Below are 20,660 nucleotides of genomic sequence, written 5' to 3'. Positions count from 1 at the left end.
GACTGGCCAGCTTACAGTTGAATGATGTAATTCACTATAACACATTGAGAGCAAGCTATGTTCACGCTATGAACAACCGCTGTGGGAACACAGAGGACAGTGCAATAGTTTCACTGAGTTTACAAAATGATTGTTTTAGTTTGTCAAATTTAGTGAAAAATCACGTTAACCATGTGTTTGGCAACCACATACAAAACAACTAGTGTATTGGATTTTTTTTTCTCATTTTGTACCTATGTTCTAAGGTTTCATGTGGCCATAGCATAAGTAGCTGAGGAAAAAAATATATATTCTAGAGGCCCGATGCACGAAGATTCATGCAAGAATGGGCCTTCCTACACCTGGCTGCTGGCACTGCCTTCGCTCCGGCCAGAGCCATCTTTTCACTCCGGCCAGGATTCGCCTTTCCGCCTTCCCATGCTGCCCAGAGACCTGGAGCGGCTGGGGCAGTGCGGAACGCCTGCATCGTCGCCATGGTGACAACGCAAGTGTCCTGCCCCTCCCCCAGCAGCTCGGCGCCTGTGTATGCAAATTAACCCGCCATCTTTGTTGGGTTAATTTGCGTACTCACTCCTGATTGGCTGGTGGGTGACGCGAAGGTACAGTCAATTTGCATGTTACTTTTTTATTAGTGTAGATATACATCCTTTTCTGAAACATGTTTTATCTAGTCTATCAGGTCTAGGAGCCATGTGTCCTGATCTGCTCACCAAGACCATCCTGAGAATAGCAAGTACTCTTGCCAACATTTGCCAAGCAGGTACCAGCCAGTGAGTTGAAAGTTTGCATAAAGCAATTTCCAGCTGAGGCAAAGCGTTCAGAGCCCCCGCTGGCCTAGTCAGCAGTATCTCTTCCAACTCACCTGGTCTAAATGCTGAGCATGGTCCAGAAAATAATCCATTTCAGCCTCAGCTGCTGAGACTTACAATTCACCTCTTTGCAATTTAGAACACATGCTGGTTCCATTTGCTAATGGTGGCCACAGCCCTGTCCCTCCACATTCCATCACTGAAGGACAAAGAGGTAGCTATACATTTCACTGAACCTGATGTATAAAGCCATTTATGGTTTCTTAGGACTCTGAAGCATTTATTTCTGCCCCCACATAGATGCTATTCTCTGCAATGAAATGGGAAGACTTCTCAAAAATCATTTCATGATCTAGCTGGTAAAAACATAAAAAATGATTAAAACAGAGGCAAAGAATCCACATGTTGCTGTTACCTTAATGATTAAAAACATGCCGCTCATTAATTTAATCTGACTGTGGGCCCTTTTTGTGTGTACGGCATTATATAATGTCATACTCCAGCTAAAAGGACTTGTCCCATGCCAAGTCTGGCTCCCCATTTCTTCTATTACTGAGAAGTCATTGGTACAATCCAAAATGATTAAAGCCATAGAGATTGAATCGCAGACAAAGAGCTTCAGGCGGCACCAGGGATGGGAAAATAAAACTTCAGCTGAGTACAGGGCTCAAGGGACTAATGATCAAAACAGTCAACTTTTTTTAGAAGCTGGAAAATTCAACTTTCTAGTTTACAACATGGCAGGAAAAAAAATAACTGACATAGTTTATTAATATACGAATATTTTTTCTGTGGGAGGAGTTCCTCCAGGGTCCCTAAAAGAGAATCCTTAAAATTATATATGTATTGTACACCAAATGTCAGAAGCGTACAAAAATTAATGAAACAAAGATTCCTGGGTCCAGTTCTCTTTGTCCATAGCAACTCATATGAAACTGGAGACGTTTTTTGAATTTTATTATGGGGATGATTATTAGCAAAATAGCATCTAAAACATTTAATCAGAAAACACAACAGACTAAAATTAACATCCCACAAAATTAGAGAAAACATTTTTTTAATTCTTCAAATTATTTCTATGTATTTAAGCTATGAAAAAGACATTTTTCCCATTATAATGATTCCTTTGCACAAATCAATAGCAAATAATTCAAACCTTCATTATTACTCAAAAAGTAAAGAATGTCTTTTCTGTTGGTAATATCCTGCATCTCATTTTTTAAATCCATCTGAAGTCACAACTCAGAGTTGAGACTTGTTCTTTTTTTCTCTTGAGTTATAACTAATATATTAAAGCAAAATATACCCTTAGGTGATGTTAGTTAGCCTACGGAGGAGACTCCTCCCCCTGCTTGTTACACATCTTTCACACTCCATCCATTCCCAAGGGACCCTCTTGATCTAGCTCCTGATACAGATCAGTTGAGTGAGGGGCACAATTCTTAGGCTACTTGTCGGTGCTCATGTTGAAATAGATCATATTTCAAACAAATAGGAAATTTTATTCTGCTTTCCACTATTAGACAGTCAGTTCTTCCAATGGAAAGATAATCACAACAAATGCTATATGAATTTCCCCCACTTAACTATACATGGGTTCTTCTTCAGTCAAAATAATCTCATCTTCAGGGATAAAAATGAAGAAAATCTCTTAAACTGATGTTGTATAAAGCAACCCACTTTGCCTGTGTGTTGATATGAGAGCAGTACAGTCTACAAAGACAAAGAGGATAACTAAATGGTGATGCCACAATTAGTAGTCTGGCAAAGTTGGCAAAATAGGATATAGATGCCTAAGAGTAATGTTTAAGGCAAAATCTTGGTATTTTTAAATGAATTCTTTCATTTAAATTCCTCTTTGCAGCCTGCTGTTTAACATGTTTTGCAATGCATTTATTATATCATGCTTCAATATTAGAACTTTTAGTTTGGGATTAACAGAAATAGTTCAGCTAATGAAAATAATGATTTTTTCATGCTGTACTACATGGTAATTTAAAGCATTTCAATTAAACAAACTGGCTCATTAGAGTTCCTTGATGATGTAGTTCAGTTTGCTTTGATATGGTCAGAAATCCCAAGGATACTATTGGGATGCACCCTACCTCTCATATGAACACGCTAAGGAAAGTTACAACCCGCTAAACATTTTAGAGTATCCAAACGACCTACTTTAAAAACCTTTGAAGCCATTTTGTGGTGTGGACCCAGAATAAATTACGCTTGTTTAATAAGTAGCTTCCAATTTGTGTTCCCAAAGGCATCCAAGTTCTACCACTGAGATTAATTTTTTAAAGTCCATTTTTTCTCCTTTTATATCTTATGATTATTTCAAAGCACATTGTTTATAACATTTTTGTTGTTCTGTTACTCCTTTGTTTTTCATAGGATAGTCTTATAATGAATGTTATAATAAAAAAGTTCACTGTTTTATATCATACTCCCTATAGATTCCCCCCAAAATATACTCACTTGGACATTTCTCTAGAAAAGAAAAGATTAAGTGCACAAACTAAAGTGGTGAAAGTATCATTGAGAAACTCTTAAAATAAATTAAATGTTGTTATTTTAAGTTGAATATTCAAATGCCTTCAGGTAAACTGAAGGCTTAAAAAGAAAAGAAGTTCTGTTCATTTAACTGTGGTTAAAAACAGATTAAAAAATAAAAGTTTCAAGTTCTTAACATAAATGAGAAGTGAGACTTTAACATTTTTCTATCAACAAAACAATTAGCCTATTGAATTTAAATACCTGTTAGTTTCATTTACATATTAGACAAACTAGTTATTGGATATAACAAATAACACAATAATCAACTGGCTGAATTTTCAACTAGTTCTTTTGTTGTTGTGTGCTACGGCAATAAAAAGTATAGATTTTGAGATTTCAATTCAAATCCAAGTTAACTTGTGAGAGTAATGCAGTTTTATATGTGCAGGCTTGCTATTAATTACACTGTCTTTTATCTTGGTTGCAAAGACCATTTCTGTATTAGAGTAAGTAATGCCAGCCATTATAGCAGACCCCAAGATCTCAGTGGCTTCACACAAAAAATATTTCTCTCTAACACAATGTCCAATGTGGTCATTCCATCTTGTGACTTCAGAATAACTGGGGTCTCAAAGTCCTTTCGGATCATGTAATCTGAGGAAAGACATCAGAGAGAGTATGAAGAGTGTGGCAGGAGTTTGTGGGGGAGGGAGCCTGGGCCTGGAAGTAATGTGCCTCACATCCACCCGCATTGCACTGGTCAAAACCCAGTTACATGGTCACAACTAAGTAGAGAAGAGGCTGGGAAACGTAGGCTAGTCGTCTGCCCAGGAGGTAACAAATGGATTTTGGTGGGCACACAGCAATTTTGCCACAAGTCTCTATAGCCTTAGTAGGAGCGTGAGAGATTACCATATTTTTCTTTAAATTGTATAATAAATATAAGCGCTATATAGTAACACTTAAAGAACTAGTCCAACTAAAAGGTATTGTGTAACCAAAAACAAATATGACGTTTAATTGTCTTTGTTTCAGGTGCCTCTTCAAGGCACATGGATTCTGTTGTGTGTGTTTTTAATGAAATTTTCTGAATCTCTGAGTTCTGAAAGTACTTTTCTTTTCCATTCACCAGCCAGTGTGGCTCAGTGGTTGAACGTTGACCTGTGAACAAGGAGGTCACGGTTAGATTCCTGGTCAGGGCATAAGCCCAGGTTATAGGCTCGATTCCCAGTAGCGGGCGAGCAGAAGGCAGTTGATCAATGATTCTCTCTCATCATTGATGTTTCTACTCTCCCTCCCTCTCACTTCCTCTCTGAAATCAATAAAAATGTATTTTTTTAAAATGGCAGACACAGTAACTTTACCTTAACTTAAATCCTGAAAGCTGGAGTGAATCAAATTAAATATCACCTGAATTCCCCTCCCCCCCGCCCCCCCGCCCCGGAACTGTGTGACCCCAACCAGTGTTTTGGAATGTGCACCTCACAGACCAATTTGAAGCTGAAGCTCTGTGTGTGAGTGTGTGTGTGTGTGTGTGTGTGTGTGTGTGTGTGTGTGTGTTTTAAACTGTGTATTTTTTTAAAGTTCGAACCTAGACGAAACCTCAACAGTACATCCAAATAGTCGTTCAACTGATATTTCATTCGGTTTAACCAGAGGTCTGATTTCATGAGTCCTTGTTAATTACCAGGCTTGTCAAACTTTGTGCAATGTCCTCTGATTTAAAGAAAATTCACCCATTTTATAACTAGTCTCCAAAGCAAAAATTAAGCAGAGTAGTTAGAGCCTCGGCCTGAGCACCAGGGGGTCACAGGTTTGATTCTGGTCAAGGGCACATACCTGGGTTGCAGGTCTGATCCCCGCCCCCAATCAGGGCATGTGTAGGAGGCAACCAGTTGATGTGTCTCACTTCGAGTTTTCTCTTTCTTCCTCCCCTCTCCCTTCTACTCTCTCTAAAATCAGTGGAAAAAATATCCTCATTCCTCAGGTGAGGATTTAAAAAAAAAAATTAAGCAGAATATTGAGGCAAGAAGCCAGGAAATTAGACAAAACTCCACGGTTTGATTTATATGTTCTTTTAACTATCACAACCGCAGAGCAAGACAGCACATACGTGATAGGCAACGTAGAGAAGAGTAATTGACGTGACAGACCCTGCAGGGTCTGGCCTAGAAAGAAAAAGCATAGACTGGGTGCTCCATCGTCACACAGCTTTGAGAGGTAGATATTTGTGAGGGATCTGATCCCTCAAGGACTTCACACATATTGCTCAACATTTCTATTTTGGTAACTCCTACTGTTTCAAATGGGGATCATATGAAATGGCTTCGGCTTCACCTCTGGGCTGAGGTGCATTCGCAGTATCTTCTATGTGCTTTTATGTAGCTTTAATTATTTGTTCCTGAAAACTCGGAGGACTGAGAAAATGCTAATGTTGAAACAGATGGTGCTGCTGGAGCCCAAGCTCCTCCCCACAGGAGCTCATAGACATCTATCATGGAGCAGTTCTTGACTCACTACATGCAGCAGGCACAGTGAGTGTATGGCGGCTGCAATACCCAGCTCACCTCCAAAACACACAGCTACATTTACCAATGAACTTCTCCATCTGCGAATAGATCACCAAACTCTTCCCTAGAGCCCAGACTTTTCTACAAATCCTTTCCAAGGATACTTGGGATAGTCCCCGCTGACCTGTTGGCCACCACTAATCTATTTCCATTCCTGGGTTATCGCTTAGAGTGAAGCATATTTAAACTGGGAAAGAAGACTTGAAGGAGAAAAAAACCGATGTTGACTTCTTGTTTTGTTTTTCTGTGTCTAGAGACACAGAAAGGGGGGTGGGGGAGGACAAACAAACAAACTATGATTAAAGCCAATTCCTGACCATCTGTGATAATGGAGAGGATGGCATAGCGGGAATGAATTGAATTAGCAAATCTCAAAAGCTTCTATTAGGAATGAAGACTTGAAAGAAAATGATGTCTAAATTAAAAACGTCACAGGAACACAAGAAGCTTAAGTTTCATTTGAAAACAAATAGAAAAAAGGATCCATGGTAAGTAATTATGGGCAAACCTCCTCTTTTGTCAGAGCTTTTTAACAAGTCACTATGTCTGCAGATTTCCTCTTCATCTCCTCTGTTTACTGCGTGTAGACTAGTAGGTGGGGTAATGTATCTGAAGAGGACAAGAAGCAAGAAGGAACAGAGCGACCAAGCTGGGAAACCACAGACGTGTTGATTGGTTCTTGAATAATCCATAGCTGCAAGACTATGAAATTTCAGGATTTAAGGTAAAGTTATTGTGTATCAGTGCGAAGGAGAGAGAAAGGTTGAATAGCCATAAGGAAAGCCTACAGGAGAAAGCTAAAAATATTTCAAAGGAAAAAAAAAAATCTATGCACTAGAAAAAAATGTATCTCCATGGCAATTTTGTTTCTCCCTTGGATAAGGGTAAGGATGCTCCTGGGCCACTACCACTGAGAGGAGCAGAAGACCTTAGTCGTGGACAGACTCTAAAGCCAGCTTCTCTGGGTTCAAGCCCCGTTCTGCAGCTTTCTGGCCTGGTGACCTTGGACAAGTTACACAACTTCTCTGTGCCTCATTCCCTTCTCCACAAAGTGTGACTGCTACTAGAATCTGCCTCATCATGTTCTGAAAAGGCTTAAATGAGTTAACGGTTCTTGACACACAATAGGTATTCTACTTGCATATTTGCTGTTATTCTTAATTGCTACAATTAGCTAAGATCAAATCTCAAAGGAATGATAGGTACTTTTTAACACTAGTGGGATGTATTATTGAGTTTTGTTATCGTGTGTTTTAGATGCTTCAGAGAGTATACTAGTTTTCTATTGTTGCTGTAACAAATTTCCACAAATTTAGTGACTTAACAGAGATTAATTATTTTACAGTACCGGAGGTCCAAAGTCCAAAATGAGTATCACTGGGCTAAAATCAAGTTGTTGGCCAACACTGCTCTCTTGCCTTTTTCATTTCTAGCAGCTGCTCATATTCCTTAGCTGGTGGCCCCCTTCCATGGTCAAAGCCAGTGATGTTAGTGCACACAGGCCCAGGGAAAGGCCCCAGAACTGAAAATCTACCTTCACAAGCAGAGGGCAGGGAAAGATGGGAAAAAGAGGCTGGCCACTCCAGTCTGGTAATTAAGAGTTTATTAAGGGAAACTTGCATATGAGGCAGGCCCATCTTGGGCAGCTGCAAGACCAAATGGGATCCCCATGCTGATTGGGGTGCCAATGAATTTTAGGGTAAGGGGATTGTCATGGGTACTAGTATGTGAGTGATACCAGGTAGGGAAAATTACTTTACATGCTTGACCAGGTCAGGACAATGGGCTGTTTCAGGAACCAGCACATAGTGGGAGGCAGGGGAGGGGTGCTGACTTATGTCAGAATGAACACTGATTATGACCAGTCTGTAGGGGCGGGGGGGGTTGTGGTAAGCAACCTGCATTCTGGCCCAGCTCCGGCTTGCAGGGTCACATCGTGGAACAGTCTTTCCTCCGTAAATATCCAATCCTGTCCTTTTCACATGACATTGCTCTGACGCTGACTCTTCTGCCTCCTTCCACATTACAAGACCTTTGTGAATACTGACATTGGAATCCACCCTGATAATCCAGGAAACCTCCCTATTTTAGGGTCAGTTGATCCTAAACCGTAGTCAGAGAAAAACAAGTATCACATGATCACACTTCTCTGACTTAGCAACCTTAATCCCACCTGCACTATAATTCCTCTTTGCCATGGAACAAAACATATTCACTGGTTCCAGGGTTTAGGATGTAAACCTTTTGTTGGGAAGAGGAAGACATTGCTCCACTTATCACAGTGAAAAAAAAGAGAATCTATCTTAAACACTAGAATGATTTACATATTCAGAAGAATTCTGGAATCAGCAGACAAGAGATTTGGGTTCAGGACTGCATTTGGTTGGGGCACTGGCTAGATAGATCAGTTGGTTAGAGCTTTGCCCCGATACAACAAGGTTGCAGGTTCCATCCCCAGTCAGGACACATACAAGAATCAACCAATGAATGCATAAACAAGTGGAACAACAAATTGATGTTTCTCTCTGTCTCTCTCTCTCTCTTTTTTTTTCCCTCTCTCTCTCCCTTCCTCTCCCTCCCTCTCTCACTCTTTAAAATCAATCAATAAAAAAAAAATATTTTAAAGACTGCATTGGGTTATTAGTTAGTCTTATGACCTTGATAAGTTTTCAGCCACTAGGACTCTCTGGACTTCTGAGCAATAAGAGTTATTGCAGTGCCGAAGTCTGCACCCCTATCTTGGTATTCACCTCAAAAAGAGTAACTTAGTACCAGGGAACATAGAGCAGAGGAGCATGAGATCATCATCACTAGTGAAAAGAAAAAAAAAAAACAACTCAAAATGCTTGAGCAACAGACAATGGCATGAACACTGTCTATCTGGCCTGTGAGAAGCAGCACATCTCCAAGCCGGGGCTGACGGCTGACTTGGAAACAGCCTCTGGTTCCAACTGGGAAACAACAAAGATCTTGCCGCCCTTTCTGATCCGGTCTGTTTTGAGTTCTTGTAGAGAGTCACCCAGATGTTTTTGGCCAGTGCCATGCTGCTGCCTTCAGAAGTGTGTCGTTTACAGAACCTTGGAAAGTGGAACCAGTGTGCCGTGCTCCCCTTCCAGGGGAGAAAAGCTGTGTCTGTCGCAGCAAATCTGTTAGACGCTCAGCTGCTCCCCATCCCAGACCTCCAGGGTTGGCTGATGTTTCCAAACAAATTTAAGGCTTCTCTCTTCCCTTTGTTCCCCGAGGCTATCTGTGAATAAGGGGTGGGTCTCAGAGCTGTGTGGTCCAGTAGGGATACTTTGGACTAATAAAACCCATTGTGCTTAGAAACTTCCATTCATAGGGGAACTAAAATAAAGCTCCTGGGTTGAACTTGCTTGTCTGCGCCAAAAACATCAGTGGAACATTAGGAAGGAGCCAAAGCCTTACTGAAGTGAGAGAGAGGTTGTGCCTAACAGATAGTGTTGAGCAGGAAGGTAACAAAGGGTCTGAGTGACGTACCTTTATTGTTGAAGGAATGACCTTGAAAATACCCTGAAGCCAGACACCAACAAAGGATGTCACATAGTTGTTCCTCATTCCTAAGCAAAACAAATCTTCTCCTCTATTCCTTTTCTTTTTTAAAAAAAAAAAATTCTTTATTGTTGAAAATATTACATATGTACCATTTTTTCCTCCAGTGACCCCCTACAGTCTCCCCTCCTATCCCCCCGCAGCCCCAGGCCTTCAGCACCCTATTGTCTGTGTCCATGGGTTATGCATATAAACATACAAGGCCTTTGATTGATTACCTTCCACCCACCCACCCTCCCCCACCTTCTCTCTGAGGTTCCAAACTCTGTTCCATGCTTTCATGTCTCTGGATCCACTCCGTTCATCAGTTTATTTTGTTACTTAGATTCCACATATGAGTGTGATCATGTGATACTTGTTTTTCTCTGACTGAGTTATTTCACTTGGCATGATACTCTCCAGGTCACTCCATGCTGTCTCAAAGAGTAAGAGATTTTTCTATTTTACTGCTGCTTAGTATTCCATGGTGTAAATGTACCACAGCTTTTTTATCCACTCATCTACTGGTGGGCAGTTGGGCTGTTTCCATGTCTTAGCTATTGTAGATTGTGCTGCTATGAACATAGGGGTGCATACATTCTTTCTGATTGGTGCTTCCGTTTTCTTAGGATATATTCCTAGAAGTGGGATCACTGGGTCAAATAGCAGTTCCATATTTAATTTTTTTGAAGAAACTCCATACTGTTTTCCATAATGGTTGCACCAGTCTGCATTCCCACCAGCAATGCACTAGGGTTCCCTTTTCTCCACATCCTTACCAGCACTTGTCATTTGTTGATTTGTTGATGGCGGCCATTCTGACAAGAGTGAGATGGTACCTTACTGTTGTTTTGATTTGCATCTCTCGAGATGATTAGTGACGTTGAGAATTTTTTCATATGTCTGTTGGCCATCTGTATGTCCTCTTTGGAGAAGTGTCTATTTTAAGTCCTTTGCCCATTTTTTAATTGAATTGTTTATCTTCCTTTTATTAAGTTGTATGAGTTCCTTATATATTTTGGATATTAACCCTTTATCTGATATATCATTATCAAGTATGTTCTCCCATACAGTGAGAGATTTATAAATTAATTTTTAGAGAGAGAGGAAGAGGGAGGGGGAGAGAGAGAAAAACATCAATGTGAAAGCAAAACATCCATCGGCTGCCTCCTGCATACCCCCTAGCAGGGATGGAGCCCACAGCCTGGGCATACGCTGTGACTAGGAATGGAACTGGCAAACTTTCAATGCACAGGGCAACGCCCAATCAACTGAGCAACACTGGCCAGAACTCCTCTATCTTTTCTTTATCAGAGTGGTTCATTAACAAAAACAATGCAATAAAAAAAAAAAAAAAAACCACAAAACTTTTTCAATGCTTTCTCTAAGTCTGTCATGTGAAAAGAAATCACATATTATATTTTAGATTTAATTTCCTAGGATGTAAATATTTGGCTGTGCTAACAACAATACATCAAGCATATACATGGCAGGGCCAGTTGTGAATCTGTTTAAATGGTTTTATTAGATGTGGCTCTTGGCCTGCAGGAGCAAGAAATCTGTTTTTATTTACTTGTTTTGCATACTAATATCTAGCGAATCCTTCCCTTTCATTTGGAAATTTCCTTTCATTTGGAAATTTTTAGTTGAATTTTATATGACAGCTGGGTCTCTGTTAATGTATCTATTTTTACTTAATGATGGAAAAAGTTGATAGATTAATCAGAATGCTTGATTACTAGGTTGAATAGCTATTGTCATTTTTAATCACTAAGGTTCACTTAGCCAGAAAATCCTTTCAGACTCAACTTTTGTTAATAGAATCATTTAAAAATATAGTGGTTGATGTCCTAGCTTGTTTGGCTCAGTGGACAGAGCATCGGCCTGCGAACTGAAAGATCCCTGGTTCGATTCCGGTCAAGGACAAATACTTGGGTTACAGGCTCAATCCCCAGTAGGAGGCATGCAGGAGGCAGCCAATCAATGATTTTCTCTCATCATTGATGTTTCTATCTCTCTCTCCCTCTCCCTTCCTCTCTGAAATCAATAAAAATATATTTAAATATTATATATATATATATATATATATATATATATATATATATATATATTCTGATTTGTTTTCTTAAAATGGGAAGTATAACGCACTGAATTAAATGTGGTTTTTTTCATGTGTTACTACAATGTGAAGGATGTCGTAGGGCAGTGGTCAGCAAACCGCGGCTCGCGAGCCACATGCGGCTCTTTGGCCCCTTGAGTGTGGCTCTTCCACAAAATACCATGGCCTGGGTGAGTCTATTTTGAAGAAGTGGCATTAGAAGAAGTTTAAGTTTAAAAAATTTGGCTCTCAAAAGAAATTTCAATCGTTGTACTGTTGATATTTGGCTCTGTTGACTAATGCGTTTGCCGACCACTGTCGTAGGGTATACAAGTCAAGACTCTGGACATGATTAGACATTCAACAGTCATAGATAGAAGATTGAAGTGAATATGTACTAACCTTAGACCTTGCCATTGTATCTATTACTTTTTATTAAATGATTGATATTGCATTGTTTTTCCTGAAAGCCAAATGTAAAAGCTCATTCCAAGTAATTTATGGTTTCATCTCATTGAGTTCCACTTAAATGAGATTTTAGTATAACATGGTCAGTTCTCTTAGGAATTATGAAATTTATATGGGACAAAATCAACATAAGAGGGAAGAAAGCAAATGTCTTTAAAAGTTGAAAAATAAGATTGCTTAGAACTTAGTTTCTGCATGCCACCCAGGTCTGCCTGTTTTCAGTCAAACCTAATTCTAAGCATTTCTTTTTATGTCTAAGAACTTGGCTCTGATTGTGTCTTTGCTTTGGTGATACCCTGGTGGCTTTTTTCTGTTCAGAACTTGTAAAAAAAAAAAAAATGTGGACCATCCCAATGAGCTCAGCCTCTGGGATGCCTCTCTAGTTCAAGCCTCTCTCTCTGAAGAGTTCTTCTGATCCTCAGGCTTGCTGTCTGAGGTTGGCTTTGGAGCAGGACTTAATTTTGCCTCATTTTAAATCATGTGCTCAATTACTTTCTCTCTCTCAGATAATGAAAAGCCACCAAAGAATAGCTTAATGCATAAGGAAAAACAAATTCAGAGGAATTATCCATCTGCTTACAAATAATAGGTTAGTATATACGAGGTAGCTAATTCTACACAATATTAGGCACTCCTTCAATTAAAGCAAGAGAAATGAAAAGACCCTAGAATGTCTTTGTCATGCTTCAAAGCCTCCCCCACTCCAATTGCCTAGTTCTTTAGAAGGGGTATTTGTTCTCTCTTATAATCTAGAAATACATGTGCCTAATTGAAATAAGATGTACTCCTTAAATGATGAAAATAAAAAGTGATCAAAATAGATTTTTGTTATCCGTTGGGCATTGGGAGTTTAAATGCAAATGGCATGGCTTGCAGTGTGGGGAATTAATTATTGGTAATTGAAGTTGTAAGCTTAATTCCCTGCTTGCTTCAATGAAAATGAATTCTTTTATTTAATATTAAAATAAGCATCACTAACCTCATGATCTAGGACAGCTCATGCATTTAGCTATTGAGCAATATTGAATGTTAAAAAGCTTTATCTTTTAAACACTGAATTGTAATTAAAACAAAACAAACCAAAAACATTGGAAGGTAGATATGTTAGCAAATAATACAATAGATGGTATTGAGTACTCTTAATAGATCCTATTCTTGTACACTGGTTAGATCATTTTGTATTATAATAAAAGCTAAACCATTTATATATTATCATATATTAATATTGATAATATAATTAATTATATGAAATTAATTATAATAGTATATAATTATAAATAATTAACATTTGTTTATCATTGTTATAATTGGAAAGTGGCCAGAGGTGATCTCTGGAAATAGTTTGCTATTCATTTGACCCAGAAAACCCCACAATATCATGCAAATCAAGAAGTTCAGATCTCCTTGTTCACTTTAAGAACACTCATGAAACTGCCCAGGCCATCAAGGGAATGCATATTAGAAAAGCCACCAAGTATCTGAAGGATGTCACTTTAAAGAAGCAATGTGTGCCATTCCATCATCACGTCATTACAATGGTGGAGTTGGTAGGTGTGACCAGGCCAAACAGTGGGGCTGGATGCAGGGTCTGTGGCCCAAAGAGAGTGCTGAATTTTGCTGCACGTGCTTAAAAATGCAGAGTCATGTTGAACTTAAGGGTTTAGATGAAGATTCTCTGGTCGTTGAGCACATCCAGGTGAACAGAGCTCCAGAGATGAGGTGCAGAACTTACAGAGCTCACGGGCAGACTAACCCACATGAGCTCCCTGAGATGAGTTTTACCAAAAAAGAGCAGATTGTTCCTAAATCAGAAGAAGAGGTTGCATAGAAGAAAAAGATATCCCAGAAGAAACTGAAGAAACAAAAATTTATGGCCAAGAGTAAATTCAGCATGAAATAAATCCTAATAAAAGGAAAAAGAAAAGAAAAGAAATAAATATATTGTCATAATGAAGCACAATGACTATTTAAGCTGTTGAGCAAATAAATTTACTGCCTGGTGTTTCTACTGTGAGGAGTTCTTTTCTTTCTTTGAGGAGGAAATGTTATGACCGAGCATGATGTGGGCGCTAATCTGTCTCCAACCTGCCCTGTCTCTGGGCCTAGGGTTTAAATGCATTTCTGGGCATTGACACTCACTGTTACTTAGGTCTGGTATGTTTTCCCAAGCCCCCTAGATCTGCCCTTTGCCTAATCACCATCTTCTACTCCTTTCAGATCTCAGCTCACCTGCTCTCCTGAGATTGGGGCAAGTCTTCCTCTTTTATATTCTTATCACAGTTAATCATGTTGTAATTACCTGTCCTTCCTGCCAGGATATAGTTACTAGAAGGCAGGGACCACGTCTGCCTTGTTCACAGCTACAGCTCCAGTAAGTAAGTTCAGAGCCTTACACATAGTGAGAATAAAAAACATTTGTTTGCTTGTTTGTTTGTTTTTTAAATATGTTTTTATTGATTTCAGAGAGAGGAAGGGAGAAGGAAAGATAGAAACATCAATGAAGAGAGAGAATCATTAATCAGCTGCCTCCTGCACACCCCCTACTGGGGATCAAGCCTGCAACCCAGGCATGTGTCCTGATGGGAATTGAACTATGACCTTCTGGATCATGGGTTGACGCTCAACCACTGAGCAACACCAGCCAAGCCAAAAACATGTTTGAAGGAAGAAAGAAAGAAAGGAAAGAAGGATGAATGTTAATTAAGGTCAGTCTGAGAAACCCTTGGTAAAACTCCCATTTTATATTCCTGGAGTATCCATAATAGTTATTATACAATTAATAATTTCATTGTCTCAATTTTATGGGAAACAAATGGAATTAATATCTTCTGGGGTTTTTTATTTATTGTGCTTCATACTAAAGTTACAAGTGCACCTCCCCAAGAGACAACTTATCCATATTTCAATAATTAACACATGTAATTGTGTATTAAGTAAAACAAGGAAAAAATTAAGCTTGCTTGCTGTTTAACGTGTTTATTGGGGGTAACTTGGACGTTGAACTTCCCTCGAATGAGAAAGAGTAGATTGAGTTGCTCTCAGAGGAAGCTTTCACGTCTATCCCAGGAGAGGCAAGAAGCTATCTTGTGTCCTCTAAGTGACCGGCCACTCTGTGCATGGGGCCAGGACGTGAGTTGTGGAAAAACCCCTCTGTGTCGGCCTTCAGAACCAAAATGTGGTTGCTGAGACTGTTCAAATTTTTGAAATTATTCTTCTCAAAAAACAGAGGACTTCAATGAACACTTGTTCAATCTAAATAGTGTTTCCCATTGTCATGAACAGAGAATACGGGAGATTGTGCTAAACTGTCCACAGATACAACTTGAAGAGCATAGCTCATCTCAGCCTGCTGTCGACATTTTACCTCAATATCCTGAAACTTCTGCCTCCTTGCATATTTTTAAAGGAGAAATGGTAAGTCTAAATGGTTTTTTGAGTTAAGATGGTAGACTGAACCACAAATCTAATTTTTCTCCTCTGCAAAATTCCACTAAAACTTGAGAAAAGAGATCTTGTCTAAAAGGCATAAACCCACATGAAAGAGAATACAAGAGCAATAAAATTTTACAATCTGGAAAGCAGATTGACAACTGGCAGCACCATATACCTCTGCAATTGGTACGAAGAAGGGGCTGAAATATCAAGGTGGCTACAAGGGGGCTGGGGAAAAGGTGTTTCACTGGCTTAGATCTCCGTATCCCCACTCCCTCTGCACACTGAGGAGCAACTGTCCTTTCCACACCTGAATCTAATAGTCCGTTCTCAGGAGTAGGTATGGCAGAAGGCCTCTGAGCTGTGGGACATCAGGTATAACTGAAGGTGTGTGTATTGTTGTCATGCCAAACACAGAGAGATTGAGTGCCTAAATGCATATTGAATGCTGCTAAGTGCTAAAATGGTTATCTCTTTTTTTCTGACATGGCTTCCAGAATACCAGCAACCTCACCATGTCCCTCTAGGCAAGAGACTGGAAGATTCTTTTCTGCTAAATGTAACCAACCTGGGAGGAAAGATTCAAAAATATTAACATTGGTGAGCCTTTTTGAACTGTTTTAAAGTGAAAATCTGCCTGTTAATTTTAGACAGAATGATCTGGTCTCATGAGCTGAATAGACTGGATAATATATAAACCACATAAGCAGGAACCCAGTTAGATAGGCCTCTCAATATAGGACTTGTGTTGGGGTTGACCAATAATGAATGGCCGTAGGTGTTCAGGGACGGCCTCCAGGCTCCTCTGCTCCCAGTGGTGTGACTCCCAGCTGTTGGAAACTGTGGCTCCAAAGGTCAGTGAAAACAGTCCACGACGAACGAGTAAATTCAACATTATTTCATTCACTGCCAGGCCATGCTGAGGGATGGGGCAGCCAGGGCTCCATAATTCCTTATAGAGAATCTTTCATATTGGACACTGGAGTTTCTAAGATAAATACAGTGCATTTTATTTCTACATCTATGCCATGCTTCTTTCTGCAGCGAGGTCTTAAGGAAGATAAAGTAAGCTTCCCCTCAAGGATTTCACCATCTTGGAAGGAAAACGTATGTCAAAACTATTACCATAATACGAAGTAAAAATATTACAATACAGATATCTCTAACGAAGTAAGGAACAATTAATACATGAAGGGAAGAAATGAAAGTATCACATTTGATCTGGGGATTGAAAAATAAATTGCTTCCTGTGGCTTATTTTTGTTTGAATCCTTACGGTAGCTATGAAGTTAGGAGACTTTTTTTAAAAATGTTTTTTCCCTCTCCATTTGGTAGGGTATAGTGGTTAAAGATGAAAATTATGGCAGGGTAAGGGCATGAGATGCACAAAGGGAAAAAAAGAGGAGAGAAGGGGGAAAAACTGGGAACCATTTTGGCGTTGGGTTAAGCTTGTTAAATAAGTTGTAGAGCCTTACCCTTAGGAGTCTAGGACAGTAAAAGCAATGGCTTGAGAACTGGTTCAATGCTGAAAAGTGGGTATAGGGGATGGAGGATAGGGTGGGTATTGCGGTTGAATGGATGGGGCTTTAAGAATTTGTAAGTCCTTTGGAGATGAGAATGAATGAATACAAAGTTTAGACGAAGCAGTCAGTTCCTCAGGGTTCCTGGCAGTCCCTGTTCTGAGATCATGATGCTTGGACCTATAACAGCTACAAGAATTATCAAGAAGAGTTTTGCTTTTTTATATTAAGGTGAATAAATATTGCTTAGATAGGTTATATTTGGGGTTGGAGTAAGGAAGTATAAAAGTGGTGAAGCAGAACATACAAGTGTGTGTGGAGAATCTTAGCGGGTAAGGACTGTTTAATTTTTTTTATTGTTGATAGTATTACAAATATCTCCCTCTGCCCCCCCCCCCCATTGTTTTATTTGCAGTGCTTGGCACTGCACCTGGCACAAAGAGAACATTCAAATGAGTAAATAGGTGAGTGGATGAATGAGAAATGAAGTAGCAAATATCAGAATTTGTGGGCTATTCTAAAGAACTCCAGGGATGTTACCAACCTAGGACATTGGACTTTCAAAGATAAATGCAATGCATTTTATTTAGGAACGATCATGGAGAGAATGCTCTGACATAGTTCAGTTTAACTAAATATTTGTCAGACACACGCTCTGTGCCGCACCTGTACTTGGGGAGGAGACAAAGATAAGGCACAGTCCCCACCCTTATATAACTCACAATCCTGTCGGTGCATAGGGGGAAATAAGTACATTATGGCCATAATACAGGATGGAAGACATCACATGGCAAGAAAGAACTAAAACTAAAGCACGAGAGAAAGAATTTGAAGGAGAACTTCAAATTCTTTCTCTCGTGCTTTAGTTTTAGTTCTTTCTTGCCATGTGATGTCTGGTGGTGTTGGAGAAGGGTAGAAGAGCCAACTTTAGGGATGTGGTATTTAAAATACGGCTTAAGGCACTGGTGGGATTTCCAAAGACAGAAGCATTTCAGGAAGAGTGGATGCATGAACAGCGGTACGGAGCTGGGAAATGTGTCATGTGCCCAGAGGGCAGGTTGTGGCCTTTTTAGGAAGGCCTCGAATGCCAGGCTAAGGAATCTGTGTTTGATTGTAGGTACTGGAAATCTCTTGGTGTTTCTGAACAAGAGCATTTCATGGTCAACGCAGTGTTTAAAGATGCGTTTGTCAGAGATTTGTAGGACCTTGCTGCTCAAAGACTGGCTGAGGCCCGGCAGCATGAACTTCACCTGGGAGCCTGTTAGAAACCCCTCTCCCCTCCCTGACTCACTGAACCCAAACCCTCAGAGCAGCAAGAGCCCCCGGGGGATCTGTTTGTCATCACACTCAGAGAAGCACGGTGGAGAATAGATGGAAGAGGGACACTTGACTTGAGACCAGTTGGAGGACGAGGCCAAAGCGATGTGAGCTGAGATGGCAGCCGTAGAGACAGCAAGGCTGAGGGTGGTCAGAAAGGGAGCGGTCACAGTGACACAGAGCTTTCAGGCCGGATGGCGACGGCATAGTTCTGCCTCACTCATTCTCCCAATAGATTAATCCCCTGCCCTGATTAAAGTCATTGGTTTTCTTTTTAAATGTATTTTTCTTCCCCCCACCCCTCCTCCCTCTCTTCTATTCATTAGCAAGCGCTGCTTCTTTCTGCTTGTGCTCACAGGCCACAAACAAATGGAAATTTTTCTCAAGCATTGTCCTTCAGGGTTGCAGATTGTAACTACTGCTGGGCCACATGCCCGAGCAGAGAAATCACATAACCAGATTATAAAGGAGAAAAGTGGAAATATCTTCTCTGGTAGTTCAGGCTTTTCCTCCCTTCTGAGTTTAATACAAATCAAACAGGTGTGCACTCAAAGCCTGCAAGTGTGTCTCCATCGGCTTTTAAACATCCGCTGCCAGAAAACTCAGATCTCTCAGAAAGGGGGAAAAATAAACAGCTGAGCCGTGCGACTCATTTACACTTCAAATATACTTTGAATTGGTTAGTCCTCAATTAATCAAATAGCTGGTGTATCCCTAAAGTAGTATAAAGTGATACGCTGTGTGAAATCAATTTTTCTTTCCAAAATCATTAAATCCAGTAGCCTGTGACTACATCCCTGCGAATTCTGGTACCGGTCCTTTCATCCTCCATTAACTTGGGCACGCCTCACAGGCTGTCAAGAATAATTTCCCAGGATGTAAATAATTCAGAAATTAAAAATTAATAAATAATAACAGAGAACTACTGGGAAATAGGCTGGGTCAATTAGCGCGCTCTGCATTCTGTTTCTTCACAGTGGGGAGGGGTGGGGTAGCCACATTCATTACTTGAATCTTTCCTTCGATGTTGAGGTCTGATTTACAGCTCTTCATTACTGGATCCAGTCAGACACAATTACCTCCATCACTATCTCAGTTCCTAACTTCAAAGAAGCAAACGTTTTCTTGTCTGCTTTTTTTCTCCTTGCAGCAGGCTCAGCTTGACATCCCTGGAATTTCTTCCACGCAGACTAATTAATAAGTCTTTGACTTACCATATTCACTCCTCTTCTTTGATGTGCTACCTTAGTCAATCATCCCACTTAATTAGAATTGCAACGATAACTTTACTTATCTTGTGGCTAGATGGAAATTAAAATAACGGGATTTTAGTTCTCTTCCGTATGGGGTTATGATATGGTGGAAGAAAAAGTTTCAGTACAAACCTGATAGTGTATACTTTCTCTGTGGGAGTGGAGGGGCATTCTGCAAAATTCTCTTCCTCTTGCTGCAAAATAGTATAGCTGTTGATCAAGCAATGTGGAAATGCAGTGGATTTTTCTACAGCAACATTTCACCCAGTCCTTCACAGGAAAAAAGCTGTCTTGATTTGTATAAATAATTGGAACAAGGCACAGGTCACGTGGCAAAGGCAAGTAGCTATGTTTTGAAGAAAAAAGTATCTCCAGAAAGTCAAGGCTTTGATGTATTAACCCTTTTAACTCTTTTTACCCTTTTCTGTCAACCCATGCTATTTTCCATTTTGGTGAATTCTGTAGTTTTATTAGACTTCTTCCAAAATATATCACAAGGAAATATTCTCCCTTGAACACAGCAAATAGCCATTAGTAAGCACAGATGTGACAATGATGTACAAAACTGGTTAAGAAGGGAGAGCAGAAAGCAGCGTTTCATTTCTAGGAAACAATACTAAGGCCAATAGTTACTAAGCTTTCACTGAGTGCCAGCCTCAGTCACAAGTTTTACCTCTGTTATTTCTCCCAGCATATCTGTATTATTATCTCCATATTACAGACAAGGAGACAGTCTTGGCAAAGTTAACTTGCTTTCCTAAGGTCACTAAGGTACCACATGAGGACAAAGATATAGAAAAGTCATGAGTAGAAGAGTTTAAACCTTTGAGTATAGCATTTATTTTATATTTATTTATTTGTTTGTTTGTTTGTTTGTTTTATGTATTTATCAACCCTCACCTGAGGATATTTTTTCCATTGCTTTTCAGATAGAGTGGAAGAGAGAAACATCGATGTGAGAGAGGCACATCGATAGGGTGCCTCCTACACGTGCCCCTACCGGGGCCGGGAATTGAACATGCAACCGAGATATGTGCCCTTGACCAGGAATCGAACCCGCAACCCTTCGGTCCGAGGGGCAATGCTCTAACCACTGAGAAACCGGCCAGGGCTGAGTATAGCATTTAAAGCCTTCCATGATCTGGCTTTAAACT

The 20,660-nt window shown here is 39.9% G+C and overlaps 1 pseudogene across 1 annotated transcript; it reads left to right on the top strand.

Moving 5' to 3' along the window:
* The first annotated feature begins 690 nt into the window (after positions 1 to 690).
* LOC307102804 (large ribosomal subunit protein uL22-like) lies at positions 691 to 13,884 on the top strand (annotated as a pseudogene). Its single transcript has 2 exons — positions 691 to 760; positions 13,326 to 13,884. The product of its transcript is annotated as a large ribosomal subunit protein uL22-like (transcript).
* The last annotated feature ends 6,776 nt before the right edge of the window (positions 13,885 to 20,660 follow it).

This window comes from Cnephaeus nilssonii, assembly GCF_951640355.1.
Source record: "Cnephaeus nilssonii genome assembly, chromosome: 1".
NCBI classification, from domain to species: domain Eukaryota; kingdom Metazoa; phylum Chordata; class Mammalia; order Chiroptera; family Vespertilionidae; genus Cnephaeus; species Cnephaeus nilssonii.
This window is presented reverse-complemented; position numbering and strand designations above follow the sequence as displayed.